Source organism: Cyanistes caeruleus, chromosome 1 (genome assembly GCF_971803275.1).
Source record: "Cyanistes caeruleus chromosome 1, bCyaCae1.hap1.1, whole genome shotgun sequence".
In the NCBI taxonomy this organism is placed as follows: Eukaryota; Metazoa; Chordata; class Aves; order Passeriformes; family Paridae; genus Cyanistes; species Cyanistes caeruleus.
In genome coordinates this window covers 145,216,451-145,236,984 of record NC_141701.1, presented here as the reverse complement: position 1 = coordinate 145,236,984, position 20,534 = coordinate 145,216,451, and the positions used below count along the sequence as shown (strand labels likewise).

Below are 20,534 nucleotides of genomic sequence, written 5' to 3'. Positions count from 1 at the left end.
ATTTCAAGCATTACCTATAAAAGGTTGCATCTATACTGCCTCTGGTCCTATTACCAAGTCTATGTGCTCTTTCATTTTTTATTCCAGCCTCCTGCATTCCATAATTTTCTTGCTTCTAAGGATGAAAAATATATGTAATCAATTTTTGAGTTTCTCTTGCCTTTTACTGGCAACACACTTTGCCAGATATATGAAAGAAAGTAGAAAAAATGAGGTTTTGAAGCAATTATTTCAATAATTCCTTCTGTTCAGGGTCTGACTAACACTTGGCAATCAAACCAGCAGGGTTTGCAGAGACCTGACTGCATGACCTGCCACTAGAAGGAAAATGCAAGCATCATGAAAGTTTATTGGAAACACTTCCAGCTTTCCCAGGGTGAGCAGCCGCCTCTCCCTGCCCCTTGCACCCCACATCCCATTCTCAGGGAGGATGAGAATGAGCTGGCCAGGATGTGGAGCTGAGCAGAGCCTGCTCTTGTGGGAATTCACCCCATCTGGCCCATGAGGACTCGTCCCCACCGAGGCTCCTTGGGCAGCTTGGCAAGAGGTGCAAGAGTCAAAATTCTCTTCCTGACTCCAACGTCTCCTTCAGCAGCAGCATCCCTTCCCATGGATCCCCCCTCCTGTGGAATGACTGCTATCCCTGCTGTGTGCACCTGGATGGGGCCCCTCACATCAAGGGCAGGCTTGGAGCTTTAGCCCACCCTGAGCTGCTGCTGTGCTCCCGTGTGCTTCTTGGGGCTGTGCTGTAACACCTCATTGACCATCCAGGTCCAGAGAGCCACAACTTCTTTTGCAAATGCCTCCTACGCACTTCCTTATCACTTTAACGGTGTCACGGTTATTTAATTTAGCTCCTTGGAGTTTCATTTTCATTTTAATTTCCCCAAGGTTCTCTTACTTATTTCTTCATTTTTGCTGTCTCTATTTCAATGTCTGCATTCTGCTCTAACAGGTCCGTTCTGGGCCAAGACAAGATGTGTAGCAGGAGAACATTGGTCCAAATCTGCTTTTGAAATTCTGCAGTTAAAGATATTGCATTATTTGGAGCAGATTTCTGGAGATTTCTTGATAGCAGAGGTTAAGGCATGAGTAGCAACACGAGTGTTGTGTAGCCACTGACTCCAGGTTCATGAGTGGTCACAGGCATGTCTGTGCAGCCATTTGTGTTAAGTTTTACAAGATCCCAGCTGCTCACCCTTGGCTGATTTTGTTGTGACAAAGCCTGGAGGAAAATGAACAAGAGGTTATGACCCAAAATATGTAATCAATGACTCAGACCAGAAGTTTCTCCTGGGTACCACAGGGCAAACTCCAGAAAGCCTGGTGGATCTGAGACATTTTCTCTCTGGAAATTATTAAGCCTCAGAGAACCAAGATAATGCTAAAGCAAAATATGATCTGTTATCTTTGAAGCGTTGTTTCTAATTTAATTTTAATGATGCTTATGAGAAATGTGACGCCTGTGTGTCTGCTTTATAATTGCTGCATATTCTATCTCCGAGGCTTTAATGTCATTTTACAGGGGGCCTATTGATTTCCTGTTGTGTATATTGCAATGCAGCTTCAGACTATTTGGTAGATATTCTGGAAATTACAAATTATAACTTCCCTCCTCAGACATGGGTTATGTGGCAAACCTGAGTTTATTAGCTCTGTCATAAAAAGCAACAGTTTTTTCTGCTGTAGCTGAGGCTGAATTATGGATCTGAAAGTATTAGGTCTCTTATGAAAGTGTATAAAGAAATGTTATACCAATAAGATATCCAAAATTAATGGAAAAAATGGAGCTCTTGAGAGATTCTGACTTTTTAGCATTCATTGTCCCAGCAGTCACATTATCTGTACTTAATTTGAGACTGCTGGATTAATTCACATTTTTTTCCTGTGGGTTGCCAGGCAGTCAGATCTCTCTTTTGCCATTTCATCCTGCCTTTCTCTCTGAAGGAACCAGGATCTAGCAGCACATTTTATGAGATAATTTATTACTCCCTTCTGTTCCAATAGTGCCTCATTCTGGACAAGTAGACATGCTGATTTTAGTCTTCATCTCTCCACCTCCTTGGGAGACACCAAGTATTTTATTACAACAGTTTTTTCAAGCACCACAAGTGTTCATTGAAAATATTTGTCAATGTTTTTGGAGGCACTTCCAACAACTATTGCATTTCCTAATTTTAAGTGCTCTTCTGAGCCTTGACTGCTGGTCTCTCTCCTTACCTGTGCAGGGAGTAAAGCTACAGAGGAACTAAAGCAACATGTTAGAACTTGGCATTCAAGTTCAGATCTGAGTTTTTTTTGCAGCCAGCTGCTCATCTTGAAATGAAATGGGAGCAGGGTCACAGAATCCCAGAATTGTTAGGGTTGAGAGGGACCTCTGGAGATCATCCAGTCCAACCCCCTGCCAGGGCAGGGTCACCTGGAGCAGCTGACACAGAAACACATCCAGGTGGAATGTCACCAGAGAGGGAGACTCCATGACCTTCCTGGGCAACCTGTGCCAGATCTTCTATATCATCTGAAAAGGAATGTGGGAAATCTTGAGCAGATGTAAGGGGAGAAAGGGTTCTCAGTGAAGGTTTGAAGGGGAATCTTGATGGCACAAAGCAAGATACCTGATCCAGGTGTGTCCTGGAACTAGGTGACCTCCAGAGGTCCCTTCTGACTGTGATCCTGCACCTTCCCTGACCAAACAAACCAGAATAAACGTGAGACTGACAAAACAGCAAACACAGGGCAGCTGTTTTTCATTCCACAGATACACTTGTATAATAAGCACTAACACCTCTTGGTACTGGAAATGAGCTGACAAGCAGTTTTATACCCATCAAACACCAGAAAAAAATCCCTCATCGGCCCCATTTCTCACCGCTCTGCTCACACCGACATTTTCAGCTATTAGGGCTGTAATACATAACTAAAGCTTTCTTATTTGGCAGTCTTATTAAACCCTGGAGACTGACTTAAGCTCCTAGTTTGTTCCATTATTAAGCATGTCATTCATTATTAGATCAGTCTGAGTTTATTGCAGCTCTGAGCTACACACTCATTAAATGCCAAAATCGGCATTTATACAACATTAAGAGAGCACAGACCCACAGAATATTGGGGAAGGCAAAATTTTAGGCTGCTGCCTCATCATTCATGTTTATCAGAGAGGAAGAAGCACTGCAACAAGAATTGCAATGACAGAGCCTGGTTCTTCCTGGCCTTCCTGCCATGAGGAAGGGCTGTACCACAGCACCTGCCTTTGGGGTGATGGGTGAGGCTGTGTTTGTTGGCTGGGGTACTCCAGGCCCTGGGGGAGGTGGTGGCCACCAAGCAACTGGGCTGTCTGAGGGGAGCTGGAGCAGCTTCTGCCTTCTTGGCACCAGCAGCTTCATTCTGTTTTTCTCAGGGAGTTTTCCTGTCTGGCTCCTGTCTGATCTGTTTCAGATCTTAACCTTGCAACGGGAACGAAGATATAGCAATGTCGTTGTTTTAAACCACTAATTAAGAAAATTACTTACTTTTTGCTGTGAGATATGGATTAGAATAAGAGCAAAACAGGCATACAACTTAAAAGGGAAAAAAAAAAAAAGTTTATTGACAAACCACAATAATAAGAACACCAGAATAAACTTCCAGAAAAAATCTTTCCATCCCCTATCTACCCACTATTCCCTTGTTCACATGACAACAGAGACAAAAACTCTGGAACTCTGATGGTTAAAACAGTCCCAATTCTTGCTAGTCTTTTTACTAATCTTTATAGAGAAACAGAAGTTTCTTCTTGTTAATTTATGGAGTTTCTCACAAGAAAACTATTTTTGTTATAGTTTTCTATTGCCTTAATGTTAGCTGCTCAGAGCTGCTATTATTAGAGTTCACTCCTCCCATTCTCACATCACTCTGAAGTAAGTATGGGCCATGCGTCTAGAGATAGCATTTTTAAGGATAAGTTATTCAAAGGCAAAAAAAGGTCTTCTTCATCTGTTTCTGTGAGCTTCACTAGAAAACAGTTTTCTCATGGCCTCTCAGGGCTTCAAATCTCTCAACAGTTTTCTCATTGCCTCTCAAGGCTTTTAATCTCTCAGCACTTCACTATACTATAATTACTCTTTACTCAAATTTACACTTTGAACACTATTCCTCTCTAGATTCTATATCATGAATTAAAGGAGTTCTTTTCAGGACTTCATTGTCCATCTCCATAGTTTTAACAGGGAGATATTTCAGCTTAATTAAAGCATCTTCTTAATTCTCTACCTTTCCTGAAGCTTCTTTTCTTTCTTGTCACTGGTAGTTTATAAAGTCTCTTTTCATGTAGATCTTTCTTTCTCTCTCTCTCTGGATAAAAAGATTAATCCGCAAGTCTCATCTGGGTAATGAAAGAGTTAACATCTTGCCCAGGCTTTGTAGATGGTTCGGGGATCTCTGCCGAACAGGAGCTGGAGCCGTCTGCGATGGAAAGTTCCTCATGGCTGCTCTAGAGCGTGTAGTCGCTGTTCCAACCTGCTGCAAGTCCAAGGCTTCTTTCTTCCTTCACTGGGCAGTTTCTAGTGAATGTAGTTACAGCAAAACCTGCAGCCGAGCCAGAGATCGGCTCGGCCCGGCCCGGGCCCGAAGAAAACCTTCCCCAGGCCCCCCCATCTCCCGGCCGGGAGACGGGGCAGGCCCGGCCCCATCCCCGCCCGGCCGCATGGCCTGGGCAGGGACGGGAGGCCTGGAGCTCCGCCACCCTCCACAGCCAGAAAACAAAGAGAACCCAGAGAGCTCTGCTTTTACATTTTAAGGTAGGGTTCACAAGTTGATCCCACTGTTCAATGGCCTAAACTGCTGTCAATTCCCAGCAATGACCGATAATTGGTCAGGAGAAAAGACTCCAAGCACTTCCCAGCAACTCCAACTCCCTTAAAGGTAAAGTAACTCCATGACAAGCAACCAACCCAAATTACATAATTTAAGGTGAAGCTTAACCAGTCCTTCAGTCTTACCCTGGTGTTGGTCTGTCCTGAAGGACAGACAGGTGTCCATACCCAGCATTTGTTTTGTGCTCAGCAGGGTGTGCAGATACTGTGGGCAAAGAGAACCCTTGTCTCTCTGCTGGGGGACTGTACCTCATTTGAAGAGGTTGCTTGATTTGTGGGCAAATAATTGGTCAGTTCTTGATATTTTTATTTTTTTTTTTGCTTCTGTAACTTCAAGTTTTATAACAGGAAGAGCAGTTTCTGTCTTTTGAAATACTGTTCTTCCAGGGTAGAACAGTAACTTCTTGCATTTTTCTTTTTGGATCTAACAAGTTTCTTTTCTCATCCCCTATAATTCTAAATTCTCTGATGCATATCTCAAGAGTCCTGCAAAGACTGAAATCCCCACTTTTAAGGGAGCAGATATTTATGTAATACAGGTGGTGTTTTTTTCTGCAGAACACACCTTTGATCTGTCATCCATATTTCATTTCCTTGCCATAAGAAGGATTTCTTATTTGATGTTAATAAGGAATATTTTTCCATTCTTTTCATAAACTGTTTTTCTTTACAATTTATCAGGATCAAAGAGCAAACATTACAGCTTCTGAGTAAATATGCACTCGTTTTGTGGCTCTCATCTTCTCCTTTAATTATCTGGCCATTAAAAGAACATGTTTGACGTGCTCCTGGTGGGTTTTCAGTTGCTTCATCCCCCTGTTCAGTCCTTCTGGTCGTGTGATTGTCCTATTCCTTAATTCCTCTAATGATCTGGGAAAGAGAAAAGGTATGTGAATAAACCCATGTGTGAGGGAAAGTTCCACATACCCTTTAGGAAGTCAAGGAGGCTCAGAAGGCTGGTATGCCTATACAGCAGTGATTCAGCCTCTGAGTGATCACATGAACATCAAAATCACCTTTTGTTCAGCCTCTCAGGGCTCATTCCTGGCAGGAGATCCCAACAGGATCATTCTGGCTGCTGACAGCATCTAAAGGTCAAGTCCCTGGGGATGGGACCTGGGACTTTGCTCACCCATTTTCCCCTACTGTGGAACACACAGTTATGAAGTATTGGGTGACCACATGGGGTTTTTTCTGTTATTTTATCAACAGGTGACATTGAAGCCTCCAGCATTTGTATTCAGGAAATTCTCCCTCGTGCTCAGGTTGGAAGTGAATCAACCCCCAGGGTTTTGTTTGGTGTCTTCCCAATCTTTATTCCCAGATTGCTCTTAAATTGACAAGGCTGTACCAGATGAAGAAATGAGCCAGGCTCACATTTGCCTTTCACTAGGTACCAGGAGATTTGAACAGAGAACAAATCAATGACATAAAGCTGAGACACCTTTGAGACAAGTGACTCTAAATAAAAAATCAAAGCTGGGCCCATGTGGAGCTTCTCAAAACCAGAGCTGTATGTGGAAAAACACCCTGTGTTTCAACAAGACAGTTGCTAGAGGGGTTTCTCAGGTTTGACACCACATCCCAAGGACACTAGACATTTTGCTAACACCCAGATGACCTATGTTCAAATCCATCATGCATCTCAATGTATACGACAGCAGTGTGGCCATAGCTGTCAGCTGTGAAGATTGCTGCTTTGTTTCTTATTTGACATACAGTCTGCACCTGAGAGCTTTTTGGTTTTCAACACCTTTTTCACTCAGTCTGAACTTAATGTGCCTTGTCACGAAGGGTTTTGAAAGGCCTTGGGTTCACCCTGACAGAGAACAGCTCTACCCTGTAGTGAAACATCACACTCTCCTTTCAGCTTTCTCTGTCAAAAACAAGAGTCCTTAAAAACACCCAGGAGCAGTTTATTGGCATAACTGCAGCTAAAGCAGCTTGTTTGGTGTTGAATACACCATCCTCCATGTGATTCTCTGAAACAAACTTTCCTGTTAATATTTCAGCCTACGGGGGAACCATCTCAACAAATAATTCTGGGTATTGAATGCCCCTTTGCACACCTTCTCTTCAGCAGAAAGAAACCTTTCTTGAAAACATGCACTACATCACTAGGCAAAGAGAAGTGTTTAATAAACACGAGCCCCTTAAATATATCTTGAGTGTTGTCCTGACTTGGAGTAATGAATTTTGTTAATGAGGAGTTTAAACCTGGCTGTTTATGAACTGTTGCTGTCAGTGCCTTTAACAATTCCTGTCACTACACTTGAATTAAAAATTTAGGACTCGAAGTCTATTTAAAACTATGCTTACAGTTTGAACATTCAAAATCTCAGTACATAAAAACTGAGGATAATTACAGAATTGTTAACTTTCACATACTCTCTCACATGGCAGTCTGACTGCATGACAGACAACAGTAAAAATCCAGTGTTATTGTGATGGTAAGTCAGCTGTGTGGCAGGAGAACAGTGGGTCCAGTCCACAAAAATGTCATAGTTTATTTCCTGCATTTTCCAAATAATACACTCTTTTCTAATTTTATGTCAGTCTTCATGTCCCTGGCTAGAAAGTGTTTATATGCAAGATCATATCCACTTCATTTCGAGGTGGGCATCCAAGTATTTTTACCAACCTTAGTGATACTTTCCTATCAGGAAAATCTTTAGGCAAAAGCATTAAAAATTAAAAGGTATATACAGAAAAGAAAAAAAAAAAGAAAAAAAAAAAAAGACTGAAAATATGTCTCATATAATTAAACAATGTTATTAATTTATTTTCCCAACTGCCTCTCCAGATCATGGTGACACATTGCTCAGGGCATTTTCCCCTTGCTTGTTCCTCTCCAGTGCATGACTTTCAGAAACTTTCTAATTTTAGTCACATTCTGCAATGAAGCTCTGAATGGAAAATGAGAAGCTCTACAAGAGACAATGTCACTGAAAAGTGACAGAACTGAAAGACCTTGCTGTGAAATTCAGGAGACAGAATTGATGTCACCAGACCCACAGAGTTCCTGCTCATCCAGCTCATGGTTACCAACCAACCTGGCCCACAACACATGACTCAAGATGTTCACGTGCATCCTTATGGACTGCACAGAAGTAAAAGTGCTCTGAGTTGCTTCATGGCACCAGAGATTGTGAGAGTTCTGAGCTTCCCAGGCTGCCCCATCCCTCCTTCCACAGCACACAGTGCTACTGTGTAAGTGGGCTCCTACCCCCAGTGACTTCAGAACAGCTGCTTTGAGACCCTCAGCTTCTCCAGCACTCCTCATAGGAGGTGGATGCTCCTGGAGAACGCTGGTGGTTGGACATGTCCCCAAGGGCCACATGACTCATGTGTGTCATGCTTCTCTCTGCCTTTGCTGTGGTGACAAGCACTGGGGGGCTGCAGTGATGGGTGTCCTTCAGGAAATCCCTGCAGCCATGAAAGGAGCTCATGCCTCTTGCTCCTGCAGGATTGCAGCAAGCTGCATATGAAATATTAGCAGGGTTGTTGAGCAGAACACGGTCAGAGGTTCAGTGATGAGGGCTGTCCCAGGAGGCAGGCACTGGGCATTCTGCTCAGTGGAAAGCTCAGGAAGTCTTTGTGTGAGGAGACTTTGGCTGGTGAAGAGGCCCGGGGTGGAGGTGAAGGATGGAAGTAGGAAGCTGGAGCTTGGTTTTCCATTGCTGTTGGTAGGTCCATCACTAGAGGGAGACCAAGATCTACCCTGTGGCTGGTGGGCCTCCACCTCACCTCAGACTGGAATAGAGCAAGGAAACTTTGACTTACCATTTTCTTCTTTTCCCAGAAATGTTTGGGGCCCAGCTCAGGGAAATAGTTTTGTGTGATTGTTACCATCAAACAGCACAGTCTGCATGGATGGTGCATTGTATCCTCAGCATTTCCTCCCATTTTAATGCCATGAACCTGGTTCAGACTTACCAAGCATTACCATTTGCCTGGTTTTGTTATATTTAGAGAGGAGGATTTGGTCTGGTGTCAGGGGAGAAATATCTATGACTGAAGTACATCTGAAGTCTACATCTGAAGGTAGGCTTCAAACACTGTCTGGGGCTTTGCCACTGGGAAAACTCTGTTGTTGCTCTTTAAACAAAGTTTTACACAAAGTACAATTCAAAATTTTATACAATAGGCTTGGGATTTCTTATGGTGGTCAAGAGGATATTTACTCTTGAAAGTTTTTCTTTTGCTTTTGTGCCAGCAGTGAGCAGGAGAAGAGAGTCTGCTGAACCTTGCTGGAGGTGTGGGCCAGGGTTGGGGCACAGCCAGGGCTCTGCCCCTCTGCACCCTCAGCCCTGGGGACACTGAAGAGGGGCTGGGTCCCCCTCTCAACCCTCAGCCACATGTCTCACCCAAAGAAGGTGTCCATGACAGAGCTGCAGTCCACTTTAACCACAGCACACCTGTGCAACAGGTAACACTAGCTCTTTGATTCCTGAGAAACAAGCCAGTGGGGAAGGATCTCAGACAAAATCTCATGCCAGCTGGTTGGTTCCCTTTCCTAAGTGAGGTGCTACTTTTGCAACAGAAGCAGTAGAAATACTGCCTAGTTTGAAGCCTATGGTTATTATAATTGACAAGGTACTCTGGTTGTAGAAGTTTCTTGCCAAAGTCTTCAAGCTTCTTCATTTATTTCCTGATACAATTATGTTTTCTGTCTCCTTTCTGGAGCACGTGTGTGAACTGAAACTTGTTTCCAGCTGGTGTTTGCTGGGTGCTCGTGGCCTCTCCACCACATCCCTCCTCTGGGAGCAGCTGATGCAGAAACATTTGCACTGCAACCTGATGAGGCTCATCAAACACTGTTAGTGTAAACACAATCAGATTTACAAAGGAGTTTGTGTCCAACAGCAACTGGGGGCTGCTATCGATGGAGACAGTGACAGTCACCATCCATCATCTGGGAGAAGGGCAGAGCTCATGTCTCAGCCCATCCCTCATTCTCATGCAGCTGGCGGGATGTCTGTCCTGCTGGGATGCAGCCAAAGCTGCAAGGGACAGGGCCTGCTGGAGAGATGCCAGCCAGCTCTGCTGCCCTGGTGTAGGCAGGGGAAGCAGCAGAGGATGGTGTGGGGCTGGGGGCAGGAAAGCACTGCACTGTCTTCATTCCAGTGCCAGACACTGAGGGAGAAAAGTTACTGGCTGATTAGCTTTTGCATCAGATTTCAGTGCTGCAGCTGGTCTCTGCTCCTGTGCTCCCTGAGGTCTGTCCTCCCATGCACTCAGAGCTGCTCAAGGTTTGTGTCCCTCGCTTTTTCACACTTTGGCTGTTCTGCCATTCTTTTTCCTGGCACTGCAATATGTCACCTGTCAGATGGAGCCCACAGCTCTGCTGACAGGTGGGGTGTGCCCAAAGGCCTCTGCACTGATGCTGTTGTCTCCTGCATAAAGTAACCGGGAACCCAACCCAGTGCTATCTTTCCTATCATCACCACATAAAACTGAAGTGTTGGCCTATTAATTGATCCGATGTGCAGCTCTTAGGACATGTTTTCAAGGGAAAGAGTAGAGAATTAAGGATTTAAAACAGTATCAGGATTCCTGCACATAGTTCCTTGCACAGTGGTTATAAAATGCACCCTACAAATCACACTCTTTCTGGCCCCCAACAAAATCTAATCAGCTCGTTGTGTCACAAGGTAACTTCATCAGCCAAGGAAACTTGTGATGGATTCATTTAATCACAGTATTAGTTCATCAAAACACAGCCTCACTGCACACCAACCTGTTCCTGAGCCCCAAAAGGAGTCACAGAGACAGCACCCATCTCCTTCCAGCCTCTGTGGGGTTGTGGAAATACCTGCCTGTCCATGAAAGACTCAACATGACAGCAGCCAGTCCAGCCATCTGCCTACCCCACCTGTGTGCCCTGGGCTGAACAGCCTCCCTGGCAGAAGGGCAGGTAATGCTGGGAAGGTTTATTTCAAATAGCTCCTTCATTTAATCTGCTTCTTTGGTGTGCAGAGAAAACTCTTTTGTGTTAGCTCATGGTTGGATTCTGTCAAATATGTTGGTCATCACTGCTAGAGGTGCTCCTGGGGCATGACTTTGACATCAGGGATGTCTCCCAGCAGTGCTCCTGGCTCTTTGGATGGACCTTGAGGGATTTTACCTCCTTGGACCTCCTCACAAGCCATGTGGAAAGCCAAGGTCCCCCTGCCACGTCCTGCCATGGTAGTAAGTGCCTGGCTGCTTTTAGGGCTGCAGGGATCTTTTAGGTCTCTCTCTTCAGGCCAGTAACACCAGAACCACATCAATGGATCTGGAGGAAGCACAGGGTCTTCCTTTGAGCCAGCCTGAGTTAAGTTAGATCACACCATGGGTTGAAAATCCTTTAAAAAGCATAACTTCAGTGCATTCAATTGACCTGTATCAGCTAAACTTGTTAGCTCGTGAAAGAAGTCTATCAAAATAATTTAAGAAAGAACTATTCTCTATGTAAGCATCTCGAGTGCTGACAGCATCTTTCAGCTCATCAATTCAAATGATCAGCTCATATTCAGGAGAGACATGAAGAGTGGCTGCTGCTTGGAAATCAGGGAGGAATGCAGCAGCAGCTGCAATTCCAGTAGCATGTGGATTTCTTGGCAAGGTGTATCTATAAAAAGTACCTGCTTGATATAAATACAAATAAATAAAATAAAAGCAAGCGCATAAAGATTGGAACACAGCTATCAGCAAATCTAAAGACCAGGTGATTGTATCCCATAAAACTGACATGAATAAATGGCTCAACATTTTATTTTCTTAAGCAATATGGAAAAAATAATCACAAATGGATGGGAAAATGTTGTAATGAAGCACCAGAGAGGTAATTTTTACCTGTATAAGTATACAACTGGTGAGCTAGGTAGGCAAACTAAAATACTGAATGTGGTTCCAAATGGCAAAATTTTAGAACAGATTTTTAATGATGGAATAGATTTTAGTAAGAAACCACAGAAAGATCTGAGAAGTGAAAAAGATGCCTAACAAACACAAAAATTGAGAAGTTCCATCTGCTTGACTTCATCAAAAAAATCAAAAATTGGTTTGATCACAGAGCATAAATACCTTTAAAGGAAATAATTGTTTAAAAGGCAGGAAACCAGAACCAGAGGCTGGCAAGTACAGCCAGACAATTATCAATGAACCATAGAACACTTATTTTTTTGCGTCAAAGGTCATTAGCCACTGAGGCAAGCTAATTAAGGAACCTACCATACCTTGGTGGTTTTCTGAGGAGTGAGAACCATCACCACCGTTTTCTGTAGTCAATGTGATAATCATGTGGATTCCAGTTCAGAAACTCATTTCTTATACCCTTTAAGTATTCATATTCAAGGACCCATCTGTGCCTCTTCTCTAAAAGCAATGGAAGAATGTTATCTTGACCTCCTAGGCATCTCTGGCCTGCTAAAGCAATTCTGCCTCTTCTGGCACCTTCTCACAAAGAAGCTGGAGTTTGTAGCTATCAAGAGCAGAGCAATGCCACCACTGGTGCTGCAGGAGCTGTGCAAGGGGGCTCAACAGCAAGTGAGGCTCTGGCAGATGTTCACCAGGAACCCAGGCAGGACCCTGTGTTGGGATTCAGCAAAAACATCTCCACGGAGGAAAATGAAACTCCTCATGCTCAAAGAACCAGGGATGCATCTTGCAACAGTATTTGAGGTCTTGCCAAGCAGCCCTAGTGAGCAGCACAGGGGATGGGTTACTGGACCTGTGTGCCACATGAGAAATGAGTGATGCACCTTCACGGGAGAGGCATGGCTGATTGTTTTTGTATTAGTTCCACTGAGACATATTCCCTCACCACACTCTTCCCCTTGTACCTAGGAATTCACATCGCATCCTGCCTTTTTTCCATAACAAATCCTATTATTTTTGGTGTATAAAGCACAAATGTATAGAGCTTTTGGAGATGCCTACGATATATCTTCACAGCTGCCAAATCCACTGTTTGCAAAGCAGGTGTTGTTTTTACCACATGCTCTCAAGGAAACGGCTTCCCCGAGCTATGGTTTTCAAGAAAGCAGCCATAATATTTCAAATATGTGTACTATCATCATGACAAGTCTGTCAGTCAGTCTGTCTTGGGAGCAGCTTTATTTTTCCTGCATTAGCTGTGCTGTGATCAGACCTGAGAGCCTCAGTAATGTGGCAGACGCTGAGTAAAAAAAAAAAAAATGCAGTGAAAACCCAGTTCTTGCCAAGTTTCCTTGCATTCATTTCAGCTCCTTTGGGAAGAGGGGTTCTGACAAAAAAATCTGTTATTGTGATTAGAGAGGCTTCATTACCATGGTAGCCCCTGCATAAGATCTTCTTTGGTAGGTAAGGGAAGAAAAGGCTTTTTGCATGGGGATGTGCGTGCAGGGGCACAAAACTTGTAAGGATAAGACATCAGCCTCCCTGGTGAAGTCATCTGTGCCCATGCAAAGAAAACACAGGCTGCCCCTGAGTGAAAGCATTTGTATTTTTCACCCATTGGTTCATTTTACAATTCAAAGCCTGACACAGGGGACAGCAAGTCCCGTTTCACATTGGAGTGAAACCTGAGATCCTGCAGCAGCCAGGGCTTTCCCCCCCACACAATGCCACAAGGAGAAACATCCAGCCTGCAAATTGATGGAAAACTGGCAAGAAAGTCTGCAGCCACCTTCCAGCCTGCCCCCCACTAGTCAGGAGTCCATATCACAGAGGAAGAGGGAAACCCTAGCAGAGATTAGCAGATTCCTTTTCCATGCAGGTGCTTTTAAAGAAAGATCCTTCCTGGAAATTCCTAAAAACCAGGTTATTGTTTTGGATTTTGGGAGATTGATACAGCCTTTGGTCAGAACTGAAAGGCACAATAAGCCTGTTGCTGTTTCCACCTCTCCCCTGACACGTGCAGGATGCAGTAGTCCATTAATTCTGCTCATCTCCAGCATTTGTACCCAGAATTAGCAGTCCTCACTGTTCTCTGCTGGTATCACCTTGGAATAACCCCAGTAGTGTCATCCATCATGTAACCAGCCAGGCAAGGATGCAACACTGGTTCACAACACAAATATATTTGTGTTGACAGGAGGAAAAGCCACGCTCACACTATCCAGTCTCCATGTGGGACTGGGGAATGCTGAGAGTGCACAGCTCTGGCTGAATGGGGAAGAACACTGTCCATGGCTGATCTCACAGCTCTGACAGCCCATGGATTAGGGCAAAACAGAACTCAATTAGGGGCTGCAGTAGCCCCTGTCATTCTCAAGAGAACAAGCTGTGAGTGTGCTCCACAGTGTACACACAGGGAGTGTATGTACACACAGGGCGGTATGGACAGCTCCCTGTGCTTGGCAATCACCTTGGCCCGTGATGGAGGCTGTCAGGTGTGTCAGACAGCTCCCTCTGGCTGCCTGGAGGCACACAGGAGATGTGTTGTCCCTACAGCAAACCACTTTTGTCCCATTAAACTCTCCCACAGAGGCATCAGCTCACCAGACACAGCAGCTATAAGGAATGCAGAGTAACAAACACTGCACCTCTGAGCTCAGCTCAGATGCTATCCTGGTTTTGGCTGACATAGAGTTAATTTTCTGCCTAATACCTGATACAAATCTATGTTTAGAATGTAATGTGAAAATAAAGTCAGTAACACACTGATGTTTTAGCTGATGCTAAGTAGTGCTCACCCCAAGTCAAGGAATTTTCAGTTTCCCACACTCTGAGGAGCTGGGAGGGAACAAGGTAGGACAGCTGACCCCAACTGCTCAGGGGGACATTCCATACCACACATCCTCATGCCCAGGATATAAACTGGGGGTGTTGGGAGCCACCAATTGCTGCTCAGGGACAGGATGGACATCAGTCAGCAGGAGGTGAGGAATTGTGCTGTGCATCTCTTGTTTGTCTTAGGGCTTACTCCTCTCTCTCTCTCTCTCCCCCATTTCCATTACAATTGTTGTTATTATTATAATATTATATTTTATTTGGCTTCAATTATTAACCTGTTTTCACCTCAACCCAAGATTTTTACTTTTTGTTTCTTCCAAAAATGGTGCAAGAGAAGGGAAAGAGTGTGAGCAAACCAAATTGCCAGCTGGGGTTAAATCACAACAGATGTCTTAATGGGAAAAAAACATCTTTTGGTCCTCGTATGTAGAGTACATGTTACATCACACCATGAGCAGCTGGAATGAAGACATTTGTTGGTATCCACATGTGTGGCTGCTAAAAATGGCCTCATCAAAGCCTGGTGAATCAAAAAGCAGAATTATTATCCCACTCACTTTTTTATTTTTGGGACACAAAAACAAGCCAAAGATGGGGCTGGGTAAATGTCAAGCCACTCAATTTGGCTTCCATTTGGTTTCATTTGCCTCCAAGTAGCTGAGAGCAAAATCCAGATGTGAATGTTGCCACAATCACCTCAGACTAGTCTTTTTACCTGTGCAGAAGCAAAATTCAGTTTTGTGATTCAACATTGTGTAAAGGATTGAGTGATGAGCAGCAGGGAGCTCTTCCAGTGCTTGCCATGCTTTTATGGGAGCTGTGCAATGAGGGAAGGCATCCCCCACCTGCCCACTGGGTTGTTACTTCTCCAATACTTCTTGGCTGACATCTCCACTTAACCTTCTCCCTTCTTCTTAATCGTCTTTCATCTCCCTCCAGAATGAAAACACAACTGATCACTGCAGCAGGACTGTGTCACTGTCCCATTGCTCCACCAAACCTACAGATTGCCTTGCCCCACCTGCCCAGATCGCTACAGACGGTACCAATGTCACATCAGTGGTGCTCATCAATGCTGTTCATCAATGGTGTTCATCAATGGTGTTCATCACTGGTGCTCATCAATGGTGCTTATCACTGGTGTTCATCAATGGTGTTCAATGATGTTCATCAATGATGCTCATCAATGATGTTCATCAATGATGTTCATCAATGGTGTTCATCAATGGTGTTCAATGATGTTCATCAATGATGCTCATCAATGATGTTCATCAATGATGTTCATCAATGGTGTTCATCAATGGTGTTCAATGGTGTTCATCACTGGTGTTTATCAGTGGTGTTCATCACTGGTGTTTATCAGTGGTGTTTATCAGTGGTGTTCATCACTGGTGTTCAATGGTGTTCATCAGTGGTGTTCATCACTGGTGTTCAATGGTGTTCATCACTGGTGTTTATCAGTGGTGTTCATCACTGGTGTTTATCAGTGGTGTTTATCAGTGGTGTTCATCACTGGTGTTTATCAGTGGTGTTCATCACTGGTGTTCATCAGTGGTGTTCACCACTGGTGTTCAATGGTGTTCATCACTGGTGTTTATCAGTGGTGTTCAATGGTGTTCATCACTGGTGTTCATCACTGGTGTTCATCAGTGGTGTTCATCACTGGTGTTCATCACTGGTGTTCATCAGTGGTGTTCATCACTGGTGTTCATCACTGGTGTTCATCACTGGTGTTCATCACTGGTGTTCATCAGTGGTGTTCATCACTGGTGTTCATCACTGGTGTTCATCAGTGGTGTTCATCACTGGTGTTCATCACTGGTGTTCATCAGTGGTGTTCATCACTGGTGTTTATCAGTGGTGTTCAATGGTGTTCATCACTGGTGTTCATCACTGGTGTTCATCAGTGGTGTTCATCACTGGTGTTCATCACTGGTGTTTATCAGTGGTGTTCATCAGTGGTGTTCATCAATGGTGTTTATCAGTGGAGTTCTGGCACCAAGCAGGGCCAGCCACAAGGACCAAAAGGTGACAAAATACAAACCATGGCCCAAGACTGTAAAGGCGCGTGCAATTCTGGGCAAAGACCATGGAGCAGAGCACGACACGGATGTGTCAGAGAACAGGAGAGTGAGGTGCCTTTGCCAAAGGAGCGAGGGCAGAGGGAGAAGGTCTCTGTGAATAATCACATTTTCACTCTTTCCCCGCAGATCCAGAGTGTCACACAACAACTCAAACAGCCGATAGCTTTATCTGTCTTTTGCAGCTGGCAGGCAGAGAATGTGTAGCAACATTACCCCCTACAGTTCAACACCAGGCTCCCACCTTCTCTGAGCTCTCACACGGCACAGGCTTTGGTTTATTTTGAGCCACTGAGGAAACTTCTTACTTTAGTTTACTTCTATTAAACCTGTGCGTGTGTGGGAAAGTCCTGGAGGATGGAAAAGGAGCAGGCAAGTCAGCAGTCTGTGAAGATTAATTACTGCAAATAAACCCTGAAGAAATATACTGCATTGATAGCTGAAATGACTTCCCATGTGCACCTTCTCCTTACTTACAGATTTTTATTCACACATTTTCTAGAAAAATGGTGATTTTTTTTTTTCCACCTTACTTACTGTTTTCATCTGATATTTGAGAAAGACATAAGATGTCTTATAAGATGGGAAAATTACTTTAAATTTCATTTACACATTTGGGAACTTTATTGAGAAACAGGTACATTCTTACACAGAAAGTTGTCTCAAAAAGTTTTTTGGTTTATTTTCATTAAGTACAAACTTTAAAAGATAAACTACAGTGTTGCTGGCTGATGGGGATGATGTCCCACACTTTCTGCAAGTCTCAGGGGTTCTGTTCCTGTGTCCCTTGCAGGGCTTGAGGTATTCCTGAGTGGCTATTGTCATCCTGTTTTCCTTCTTCTACATTTTCTTAAACATGAGGAAGCACCATAGAGGCCTTTTTTTATTATTTTTTTTTTTTTAAATACCATAAATCTTGTGAAAACCAGGGCAGCTTTAAAAAGGGATGGAAATACCTTTAAATGTTAATGGGTATTAAATTTAAAGCAACACTTCAGGCAGTGGTGCTTTTGAACACGGATGAGGCAGCACATACACCTGACCCTGTAAAAGCTGAATTTGACTTTTTGGGGGATCATTTACACCCCTGGGTAGAATTACAGCAAAGCAATGACAGCCAGGGCACACAGAGATACCTTTGAATTCCTCACAGTTTATCATTTATCACTGTAGAATGTTTGAGGTTATTTATTATCTATAAAATTGAAAAGGATTTTGAAATTTTCAGTGCCCAGGCACCAGTCCTGGAGTGACACAAAGGTGCAGAGGAGGAGGAGGAGGATGCTGCATCTTCAGCCCCTGTTCCCAAAAGTCTGCCCTGATGCCCCAGTGATGTGCAGGGGGTGCATCCCTGCCCGTCCCACATGGATACCTGCATTGGTGGAGCCGCTTTCCTTCCCATCCTGAGCAGGTAAGTGACTCCTTCATCTCACCTGTGATGATGGAGGAGGGAAGCAGCTCTGTATAAATACACCTGGAGGGTTGTGGCAGCATCAGAGAGGAGCCAGTGTTGCATTTTGGAGTGCATCACACACAAATTGCAGCTCATATAAATAGCAGGCAAGAGGTTTCCTCAGCCAAGTATGACAACTTCATACGTACCTCCCACAAAAACAGAGGTTTGGAAAATAATTAAACAGAAACCGTGAAATTGCAATCAGAAATCTGAATGCATGCTAGGTCAAGGGTAGAAAATTTAGCACTGATCACTCTGTGGTTTCCCCTTGCTGCTATTAAAAGCATATTTAAGAATCACAAGGAATTCAGTTTCTGGAATAATTTCTTGTGTCCTGCCCCTATAACCACACTTAGATTCAATCAGCAGGGAGCATGTGTGAGCAGTTTCTTGCTGGGAGTGGAAAGCTACAGGCAAAGCCTGTGCAGCCACAGCTTTTAATGGATCTTCTTAGATCACTGCAGCCCTCTGCTTGGGGCTATCTGATTTTTGGTTTAAATGCACCTTATCTTGACTTAGCAGCGAGGAATCAATTTTGGCTGCAGGTTTCTTTCAGCCATGGCATCAAACTCTGTGGTATTTTGTTTGGAAGGAAGGACATATTCTTTGTCCAAAATAGGAACATATTTTCTGCAAGGTGCTGCATTTGGAGGTTCATGGGGCAGGTAACAGAATTTGCTGTGCAAACAGCACTGCTTAAAGCAAGTATTTTCTTTCCAAAAAAAATATTAAGGTATTAGCTCAGAATTCAAAAACTTTAAACTCATCTGGTTTTCTCTTCCATTACAGAATCCCTGGTAGCAATGCCCAGTTGCTAATTTAACATTTATTAATTTGTTGTTAATTTGAACATACTGTCACAAGTAATCCCATGTTTCTCCATTATGCTTTTGACTTACTTGCAGAGCAGAGCTTGAAGGAGGAGCACAGAGTTAAGACCTGTAGAGGCACATCAGTGCATTCATAGATTAATCCTTTAAGAAAGGCTCAGGGCCAAGAGAGCCAAACACTGAATCAGAAACCAGGATTCCAGTCCCAACAGCGGTTCTGCAGCTCAGGCTGCAGCTGCCTCATTTCCTGGATTGGGGTAAGCATCAAGATACTCAGATCCCAGGAAGAGCAAAAAGAAACCTTTGAACACTTTTAATTTGAGCTTGAGGGACTTCTTCTTGTGTTTGTTGTTGCTGCTATTTATATTTCCTTTTCCACCTCAACTGCCATAATTCTGATTATTACTGTGAGGAAGTAAAGGTGGAAATGCCAGCATCCCCCAGGGCTGACACAGAGGTTTTCACACAGCTGTTGCAAGGCTGGATATCTGTTTTGGGCTCTTCTGGCACAGCACTGAGGACCAGCACTCAAAAAAATTTGGATTGAACTCTGGGTGGGTTCATAATGTCCCAACAGACCAACGAGGAGCAAGTTGTTCTTCCTCAGTGTTGCTGATCCTCAAATTACTCCCATTTCCAGCCCACTTGCTTCCCTGTGCAGAGGGTGTGAGCAGGTTTCTGAGCAGTGCTAGAGGATCCCAGACACCTCAGATTCATGTTATATATCAGCACTATCTATTAATGCTAAATATGAGGTCTCTTATGACAGTACGAAATGAGTCTTGCTACAAACCCTTAACAGAGAAATCCAAAACTCTGTGTTTTAAAGAAACCAAAGCTTCAAAGCTCTGAAATCCTGCTCAGCTTCACTAGACCTGCATAAAAAAAGCACAGAACCACAGATTATGCCAAAATAGAGGGACCCACAAGGACAATCATAGTTCAACTCCTGGCTCTGCACAAGACCCCCTGAGGGTCGCACTGTGTGTCCGAGAGAATTGTTCAAGCACTTGAGCTCTGTCAGGCTTGGTGCTGTGCCCACAGCTCTGGGGAGCTTGTTCCAGAGCCCAATCACCTTCTGGGTGAAGAACCTTTTTCCAATATCTGACCTAAATCTCCCGTGACACAGCTTCATGTCACTCCCTTCAAAACCAATTTCAAATGCCAAAGCGATGCCAAGTAATTATCGTAAGACACTGCGGCACAGCTGCCTCAAGTTGCTGTGTGATCAGCATATTTTAAGGAGAGTTTTGCAGTGCTATTTCTGGATGTTGCAATCACAGGAGAGCCCCGGGGACCCACAGCACACCTCCTGCCACAGCTGGGCTCCACCATCTCCTTCTCAACGTGGGAGCCCCTCACTTGCAGCAGCCGCTGGGATCCTTCAGGATCTGTTCCCTGCCTGTTCTCACTTACACCAAAGCCCCACAGTGGCAGTTCCTCTGTAGAATATGGACAAATAGGGTCATATTCTGCTCGTGCTTGTGCTGGGGGGGGCACTTCCACCAAGGAGTAGCCAAACCCAGTGCTGCAGTCATGAGGATCAACCCCCTGGCTATAACCAGTTTCGGTGGAACATCTGAGGGCATCTGCTCAGGTGTGCAGGACAGGAGGCAGC

At 44.1% G+C, this 20,534-nt stretch overlaps 1 long non-coding RNA gene across 1 annotated transcript; it reads left to right on the top strand.

Annotated features, from left to right (window-relative positions):
* Nucleotides 1-4,397: 4,397 nt before the first annotated feature.
* On the top strand, nt 4,398-19,173 carry LOC111925478 (uncharacterized). The gene is made up of 3 exons (XR_015279752.1): nt 4,398-4,775; nt 17,859-18,041; nt 18,992-19,173. It is a non-coding gene; the product is annotated as an uncharacterized LOC111925478 (long non-coding RNA).
* Nucleotides 19,174-20,534: the final 1,361 nt, after the last annotated feature.